The sequence below is a fragment of the Halyomorpha halys genome, unplaced genomic scaffold, assembly GCF_000696795.3.
Source record: "Halyomorpha halys isolate HHAL.00 unplaced genomic scaffold, Hhal_1.1 Scaffold709.1, whole genome shotgun sequence".
Taxonomy (NCBI): domain Eukaryota; kingdom Metazoa; phylum Arthropoda; class Insecta; order Hemiptera; family Pentatomidae; genus Halyomorpha; species Halyomorpha halys.
In genome coordinates this window covers 504,447-514,303 of record NW_027112191.1, presented here as the reverse complement: position 1 = coordinate 514,303, position 9,857 = coordinate 504,447, and positions in this window count along the sequence as shown.

Below are 9,857 nucleotides of genomic sequence, written 5' to 3'. Positions count from 1 at the left end.
AATATATAACAAGTTTTCAATTCTAAAGTAATGAATAATTATACAAAAAATAATTAAACTGTTTACTCAAGTTACCAGTATAAACATCATTAGAGACTTTAGTATAATTTTATAGATAAAGAAAAATTCAAATCAATATTCAAGGATTATAACATTCATGAACCACTCAAGAGAATATACATAGACTATAGGCATAACAATCTGCTGTGAGTTTTTTCCTCCTTTTGGTAAATAATGAAGATATACATAACATATACATACAATTTCAACGTTTTCTAAATAATATTCATAAAATTTCAAGTTTTTTTTGTTTTAGTTTTGTATTTCATTGTTATTCAGAAAATACTATGGATCTAATGTTAATATTTTTAGATATGTTGCTTGATAAGTAAACATCCACTACATTTCTGGGTGCACGCTGACCTAAATCAACTCCAATGGTAGTCCATTCCTATCTTGATGCTATATTCTGTAAATATAAATTACAAATTGCTAATAACAAGTCATTATTATATAAATTAAAAAAATATTATTAATTAATTTTACCTTCATGGTTTTATCCTCACATGGTGATTATCTATTTTATCAGTGAAAAGACCTTAAAATTGTCCCTGCCTCTTCTAGATGTCCAGTTCTAGATACCAGTTCAGCAACATTCCACAATATTTTTACTGTTTGCAGATTTTTAATTACTATACACATTCTATAACCTTTGGAGTTCAACCAATACATATATTTTTCATATGCTTGGGTAATCTAGCTGTGGATTGTTCTCCAAAGTTACAGTAACCAATAACTGGTTCAGAAATCAGCTTTCTTCAAAATGATCGTGGTATTGATATTCAGAAAAGGTTCAATCTGCTCAGACCTTCTTGTGGATCAAATGAAAACAGCAGCAAAATATGTTGAGGAATTCAGTTTGATTGATACAGTTCTCATAGAAGTACTGATAAAATGAATAAACAGAGCCAGCAGTCCCTGCTATTTTAAAGATAAACTTAAGATTGTTCATGGGTGAAATATGTCTTGTATTTTCTTCATCTCTGATTGCAGTGGTTGAGAAATAGTAATGTTCACGAAGACGTTGATCTTGTTTTTGGCTTTATAAATACTTGTACTTGGCAGGAAGGTACCACCTATGTTGGGATTCCGCAGCACTAGACGGCCAAGTTATTCACCAATCTTTGCTCGGCTTCAATATTCATGATATAAATCACCAAATAACTGTTCCTTTCATTGTGAAAGACAGACAGTGTCTGTTGGGAGAGGACATATGTTATTGAAATTTCTCTTTTCCACACCATAGATAAAGTTGAACAGGTGATTTAGCTTTAGCTTGATAGAATATGAAAAATTCTCTTCATTGTTGTTTTGTGATACTGCAAATTGCAAAGTATCATATAACACTATCCCATAGTATCCTCAAAATAAGGACAGTTTCATCAGTTACTTCTAATACTTGTACGCAATTAAGAGATAATACTATTGTTGACATTCACCAGAACAAGATGACCAAGTTTTTTACAAAGCTCATCCTGAATAGTCATGTTTTATGTAACCAAAAGGTCCGTCAATGTCATTGTGAAATACAGTTTCTAGAAGAAGAGCACAGACGTCCCATTAAGATATCAACCTTCTACCCTATTGATGTAGTTAAGTTGGTTACTTAGTGTCAGATGAAATGCTAAAAAGTTATTTAGCTGTAGCTGAACATATACCAAAAAATTTCTAACAAACAGAAGAAAGTCATGCTCAGGTCAAAAACTGTTGCTTCACTTGATGTTTGTTGATTATTTTTTTTAAAAAAATACTGTTTATTGTTATTAAAGGCTAAAAGACGAAATTGAACAGATAATTTTGAATGTGTTATATCGCCAGAGACATAAATTCTATCGAAAATAGAAGAAATAAGCCAGCAACATTAATGTACCTGTGTGAAAATAACCTGTGATGTCTTTTATACTTCTAATATATTTAATAGAACATTTGAGTTATGGAGCCTAAAGGGCAGGCACTAGTAGAGGTGCTTGATTTCCATCATAAAGTTATACAGGGTGGTAATATAGTCAGCAGTATACTCCACCTGCCATTCATTCTACATATAAAACCTGGACCACTACAACTCATGAAGGATTTAGGTAATGAATCAAGAAGTAGTGTTTCTAGTGGTTTAGTCAAGATCATACTCAACTGTCAGGGATTCCTCCCAAAAAAAGAGTGGCCACTTTATCAAGGTTGAATTTTCTTTCCACAGAGATCCAGAATCTCCAGGGTTTATTAAACAAAATAAATATTTTTTCTGCTACAGTCAGACTTGAAATCAGGCCCAAAATATAGGACTATAGCACCTTACTTATTGACTTTCCCCACTGGTTTTCTTTTTTTGTCCTCAAATGTCAAAATTAACCACTGTTCACTTATATAGAAATTGATAAAATTAAAAGGTCAAAGTGAAACACAAATAAGTTGGTGTAACCTTTTTAATTGTGCCAACGTTTCGGCTAGAGTTTCTAAACCATTAGGCGTTTGATTTTCTAGCTAACAGCCCTGAAGAAGGCTAGAAACTCTAGCCGAAACGTTGGCACAATTAAATAGGTTATACCACCTTATTTGTGTTTCACTTTGACCGCGCTCCCAACCATCTTCTCTTCGTACGTCATCCACGGTCAACTATCTCTCACAATTATTCTCAATAAATAATTTATTTATTGCAAAATTTCATAGAAACCTTTTTATCAACATAATTTTTTCTTTTAATTTCCTAGGTTATTATATCCATTATACCACCTTTTTTCTCCATCATGGAGGTCAGTTTTCCCTTTCTAAAATTTTATACATAAATAATAGGAAACATCCTTAAAAACTGATGAAACTGTCCTTATTTTGAGGATACTATAGGAGAGTGTTATGTGATACTTTGCAATTTGCAGTATAACAAATAACAATGAAGAGAATATTTCATATTCTATCAAGCTAAAGCTAAATCACCAGTTCAACCTTATCTATGGTGTGGAAAAGAGAAATTTCAATAACATATGTGCTCTCCCAACAGACACTGTCTGTCTTTCACAATGAAAGGAACAGTTATTTGGTGATTTATATCATGAATATTGAAGCCGAGCAAAGATTGGTGAATAACTTGGCCGTCTAGTGCTGTGGAATCCCAACATAGGTGGTACCTTCCTGCCAAGTACAAGTATTTATAAAGCCAAAAACAAGATCAACGTCTTCGTGAACATTACTATTTCTCAACCACTGCAATCAGAGATGAAGAAAATACAAGACATATTTCACCCATGAACAATCTTAAGTTTATCTTTAAAATAGCAGGGACTGCTGACTCTGTTTATTCATTTTATCATTACTTCTATGAGAACTGTATCAATCAAACTGAATTCCTCAACATATTTTGCTGCTGTTTTCATTTGATCCACAAGAAGGTCTGAGCAGATTGAACCTTTTCTGAATATCAATACCACGATCATTTTGAAGAAAGCTGATTTCTGAACCAGTTATTGGTTACTGTAACTTTGGAGAACAATCCACAGCTATATTACCCAAGCATATGAAAAATATATGTATTGGTTGAACTCCAAAGGTTATAGAATGTGTATAGTAATTAAAAATCTGCAAACAGTAAAAATATTGTGCAATATTGACATTTATATTTATTATAACCATTTCTTTTTCATCACAACCCTATCTCCTGCAGTACTATTTCAATTTATAACAATTTGGTAATAAAATTCTTACTATCATTTCTTTATTTGTCAATGGACCTAATGCACCAAAGTGTTACCACCAAATTCTTTTTTCTTTTTTTCGTTGATTACAAATATCAGTTTGTAATTTTTTTTTTCCCCTTTTTTTCTTGAATGTTAGTTTGTATAAAGTCTCTGTATTGAATCCAGAACAGGAGCCACTAATGATTACCCGTACTTCAATATAAGATTTAGTCTTCTTTCTGTTAACATTACATGTTACCTTCAGAATGTCTCGCTGACTTCAATAAAGCAGTTTTTAATTAATTTAAATAGTTTATTTTATGACCTTTTTTTGTATCTTAATAGTTATTTATATGTTTATATCAGGTTGAATTAAATAATTCGAGCTTCATTTTAGAAATGAATCATGATCTAAAAAGGTTTATATGAAACATATATGTATATATAGTTGACCGTAAAGATTTAAATATAAGAAGATGGTCAGGGTTGCGGTCAAAAAAAGAACAAATAGTTTAAAACTATTTATTCTTTTTTTGACCGCAACTTTTTTTGATGCAATACCAGTATAGAGCTTAGTACATTTTCATGTATGTTAAAACATACTTGAACAACCAAACTTTATATATTTTTAAGCCATTCAATTAGGTAAGAAAATTTAAAACATAATATATTGGTATAAATTCTTGAGTTCTGATGATTGTAAACTATTCTCAAACTGATGCAGTTAAACTTTAAGAAAAATTATTAAACAATACAGAATGAAATCTGATACTAGGACATAAAAAGTCCTTAAAAAATATATATAGAAATAAAGTAAGACACCACAGGTTATTCATAGTCAGGTCTAGAAATAATGTTCTACTTGGCAATAGATGTCCTTATGGTACTGACAGCTACAGCGTTGTCTTTGAAAAAAATGCTGTTGAGTATTTGTGATATGGCATGGTGATTGTATTCACAAAGAATTGAAGAAATGATGGAACTGTTGTCAACTCCAACCTCCAGTTAAAACTGTAACAGATATTCAACTTAATTATTATCATATGATTAGTTGAAAGTAATATGATTAAGTTACTATAAATATGCCGTTTTCATATAAGAAGATTGATGAAATGACATAAAAACTAGTCAAAAATATATGGGTGATTTAAAAAAAAAGCCTAGCCAAAATTTGGAGTGTATGAACAGACTGTTAATATATATATATATATATTAAAATGAGCATAAGTAATAGGTATAAATACCTCAGATTCTGCAGGACAGAAACTACTTTGTGAATGGGCAATCACTTGCACTCCTTGGTGTGCCACTAAGCTGACAGTAAATAATAAAATTATTCAGTGAATAATTGAATAGTTAGTTTTAAGCAACTAACAGGACAGAATAACAATTCAAATCAAATTATAAAGTGAAATCATTTTGTGAAAAACACTATTATGCTAATACATTCTAACTATTATTTTTTAATTATTTGTGTGTATCTTCCTTGAATCTTATTTATTTATAGAATTTATAGTATCAATGTATTTTTCTCATTAAGGGCCGAGTGTTTAATGGCTTGGATTTGGATGACAGTAATAGTTTGTGACAAGAAAAAAAAAGTCAGATGGGAATTTGATTTCCACATACTAATTTAGATAAAATATTAATTGTTCTTAATGACAAATAAAAAAAATTTAAAATAATTATTCCAGGACACCAGAACTATTTTATTCCAACACAATGACAGTGATATATTATTAATTGTATAAACTATTTGAACATAATCCTATTCGGAAACCTAAAACTTTTTTACTTCTAAAAAAGAAAGAATATCTTAACAACCTAATCTTTTAGTTAAATACTGTCAAAGATATATAATAGGAAATAACATTCTAGGTAAGAATGACTATATTTAGAATTTGATCATAAAAACAAAGTATACATTTTTCACCAACCACATATATGGGTGGTTCTCAATTTTTAATGATACTGAAGTATTACTCTAAGAGATGTGTCTTATCAACTTTTTTTTTTTATTATGTTGTAATCATCTCTATTTATAATATTGATTAAAAAAAATTTAATTTCCTGCAATCAAATTTCTTTTATGTGGTCTTTAAATCTTTAATTATCACTAAAACATCTAGTAATAATATCAGTTTTATTAAAAACCTCTCTCATGTGAACTAGGAGGGACGTGACCGTTATGCGGGTTGGGGCACAGGTCCCAGTGTGCTCGGTTTGGAATGTTGTGGGTTTGATTCCCACCTGGCGCAGTTAAACATTCATTTTTCGGCGATCCCGAAGAGTGAATCTTGACACTCCCACCTTGTTTAGTACACGGCGCAACCTAGGTAGCCATCAGAGGTTGGCAAAAAGGATCACTAGGCCCACTTGCTGGACTTGTTCCCCCCACCAAATACCAGTACCAGTACTATGTGAACTAGGGATGTGTTCTTTCTATTAGAAAACCTTACAAACATAAAAGATCACAGTACTTTGCTTTGAGAATCCATTATTATGAATTCATAATTGATTTGAAATTAATCTAATATTATTTTAAATCACCCTGATAAAAGAAGTTTTAAGGCAAACCATGGCCAAAGCTTGACAAAACTGTTTTGGTTTCATCACATTAATTTCCTTTTTGACAAATTCAGCATTCCATCTACAATGAGCACTTAATCTCTTTTCCACCTCACTAACTAAGTTAATGGCATGAACCATCTATACAAATTTTCAAATTGGAAGATGCACACAAATAATTTTAAAATAATAGTTGGAATGCAATAGCAAGAATAGTGTTTTGCACAAAATGATTTAATTTTATAATCTGATTTGAAATGTTACTACCGAGAGGTGCGGGGTGGTGGCCCATTGTGGTTTCTGTCTAGCAGAATTCCATTCTGCTTTCTGAGGTATTACCTAAACCGATTATTTTTGCTCATTTTTAATAAATATATTAACAGTGTTTAAGTTAATATATGTGTAACTTATCAACTTAAAGCAATGAAATTAGTATTATTCCAATGCACAATTGGAGGTATAAAACTAGTTAAGATGGCTACCATGTGTAAGAATAATTAATACTTTACCAGTATTAGTTAGTTGAAATTACATTAGTTGCCAACTGCTTCCATAAAATCCATTTCTACTGTCTAAAATAACCCATTGAATTGCTAACCCATTATGGACACATATATAATTTGTGAAAATAGTCCTCATGGACAGTCTAGTGGAGTTCAGCCAGAAAGAAGGGTCCATTTTCACCCCCCACTCCAATCTGTGACACCATAGCATAACCTAAATATAACCACAATTAACAAGTTACATACATATTTAAATTGTCTTGTTTTGCTTTTTTAGTATTACATATTTTAGTTTTTTAATATTACAATCAATGTCTAATTTGTTATTACATGTTATTGAGATAAAAATGATCAAACTTCTTAGATTTCAGAGTGAGCTACAGGAGGCTGTGTTATTCAATGAAATGAAGTAATATTTGCTTCATTTCCAAGGAACTAATAACCACTCTTTCCTCAAGTATTACATAAGTGATAAAATATTAGTAAGTAACTTTATTTCTAAAAATTATGTCAAGAAAATATTTTGCGAAATATGTAGTTGGAAAGGAAGTTAATTAATATGATACCAAACATGCCAACTCTGTATTTTGGCAACAATATGAATATCCATACCTACAAGTTTGCTAGTACCCTGGCCAAATTGAAACACAGTGATGCATTATTCATATGACAGTACCTTCATAGTATAATATATTAGTTATATCTCTTTGTATAACCAGCTGCTTAATCGTTCTTTGATTTGTAGTTAGTTAGTTAACCTGTACCATGGGGTTGTCATAACCCTACTTACCTTCTAAGCATATATAAAACCGTTCATTTAAACGCAAATTTGAAAAGAATAGAGTTTGTAGCAAATATTACTTTCAATAATTTGGTATATCTATAATGTAAATCTTTCTCTGTTCTGTTCAGGCTCATTTCCATGTGAATATTCAGGAACCCAAAAAGTAAGGAGTGAATAGAAAATGGAATTAACTTGGTCAATTTACCAATTAATATTTTCTAGGAACAGTTAATAAAAAAAATTAATTTCTTTATGGAAACAAAATACAAAGTTTGATACAAATAAATAATTGTTTCTGATATAAAAGAGAAAGTTGTTTATTTAAAAAAAAGTAAAAACAGTAAACATTATTTTTTAGAATATTTAAAGTTTACATCCAAAAAGTAACTGAGAATTGATAGTAATTTATTAATAACCACAACAAAATGAGAGCACGCTTTGAGTAAGTAAGTAACTATTTCTGGGATATGGGGTGACGCAGCAACTCTTGACTGTTAACTGTCAGCTATCAAATATGGTGTACTAGATGCCACGTCTTCGGAAAGAATAGGCCCCCGCCTTCTGGCCTCACTCGCCCTGGAAGCGTACCCCCTCCATTATACTCTTTCCTCCAAAACCTGTACTGGATAAAAATACATGTGCTGCTTTGAACAGTGTAGTTAATGCCCCCGTATTTTATTAGTTATTAACCCGTTACAGGACACTATTACACACGTATCAGAACGAAATACATAAATTACGATTTTTAAATAGTTTGATTGGGCTCTAACAGGCAATATGAAGGCTAGCCAAATACGTTTAGGCTTCTCTCATAATCGAGCAAGTAGATATAGACAAGTTGGTACGGCACCTGTATCAGTCTCCGTCTACCGTTTGTTCTTTTCACGTCTGAAACTTCTACAGTCCATCTTGTTGCAGTTAAAATATTAAAGATTGTAATTATTATATCATTTTAATTCTTTTACTTGCTCCAATGTATTATTCAATATGCGTTTGTAATTTTCTTGTCCCCTCCTGTAGATTTTTAATTCTCAATTGAGAAATAATATCGAAAAAATCTGCTTTCTATAACAATTTTCTTCGATATATAATTTGTTTTTAATATATTATGTATAATTCAGTTTAAACATGTAGTTCAGTTGTTATAAAATTTATTTTAAAATAAATAATTAAAAAGAATTTTAACTTTGTGAATAAATAATTACTGTTTTTAACATTAATAAACATTATTTGTAGACTTTGGTGTCGATATAACTAAGTTCAAACATTGTGCCAAAGTATTAGAGTTACAAATAAATAAATTTATAAAAATAAAAAGCATCTATTTGTTACCAAAAACTTTTAAGAAATAAGGACTTTAAATTTTTTTTTTAATATTTTTATTATTACAATCAACAGATGGGTATTAGAAAATTAATCTGACCAGTTGTTGTATTCCATATGGCTATGTATTGACAATACCGGGTTGAGAAAAAAAAGTAAATTCAATGCAATAGAGAGTATTCTTATTACCATTATTCTGAGTATTCTTAACAGCAGGGATCAACTCGCAGGTAAAAGGGGTCGCCTTTCATCTGGGGGCACTTACCGGCGGCATTAAGGGTCAAAGGAGCACTACTCTCGATAAGTATTGCAAATGTTTCTGAACTGGTATCAAGTACTATGTAGAGGAAACACTTAATGTGCGGGGTACCTTAGGCTGCATCATGGCCAGCGATAATTAGCATTAATAATAATTAACATAGCTCAATAATTTTGCTCTGTAAATAATTAAAGTAAAATAACTCACCTTCCTCACCATTACTCGGCAATATTTCATTATACTTCAGAGTGCATTTCAAATAAACTTTACTGGAAGATTGTTGATTGACGTGTGAATAGATGAATGGAATATGGTCCGGGTGCGGTAAAAAAAAAACTTTTTTAAAAAAGTTTTCCTTGATTTTGAAACCAACGATGGTAAGAACTATCTGTGGTTTTGGAGTGTAGCGAGAGACCAATAAGTTAGATTGGTAGTCTTCCAGGTCGGGGCTAGACATGCGCTCAGTTCCTGGTGCCGTTGCTCTATCCCATAACTGGTCGATGTGGCGGGTCCATGACATACCGTCATCAGTGTCCACTTGATAGGTTTGTGCTCCTAGGACCTCCGTAATTACTGCCTTGGCCCATTTTGGCTTGCAAGCACGGAAGTCCCTTGCCCACACAGGTTGGTCCGTCAAAAAACTAGCTGAACGTCGCCCACCCCTGGCTATCCACTCTTCTTGTCTGGCTGAAACC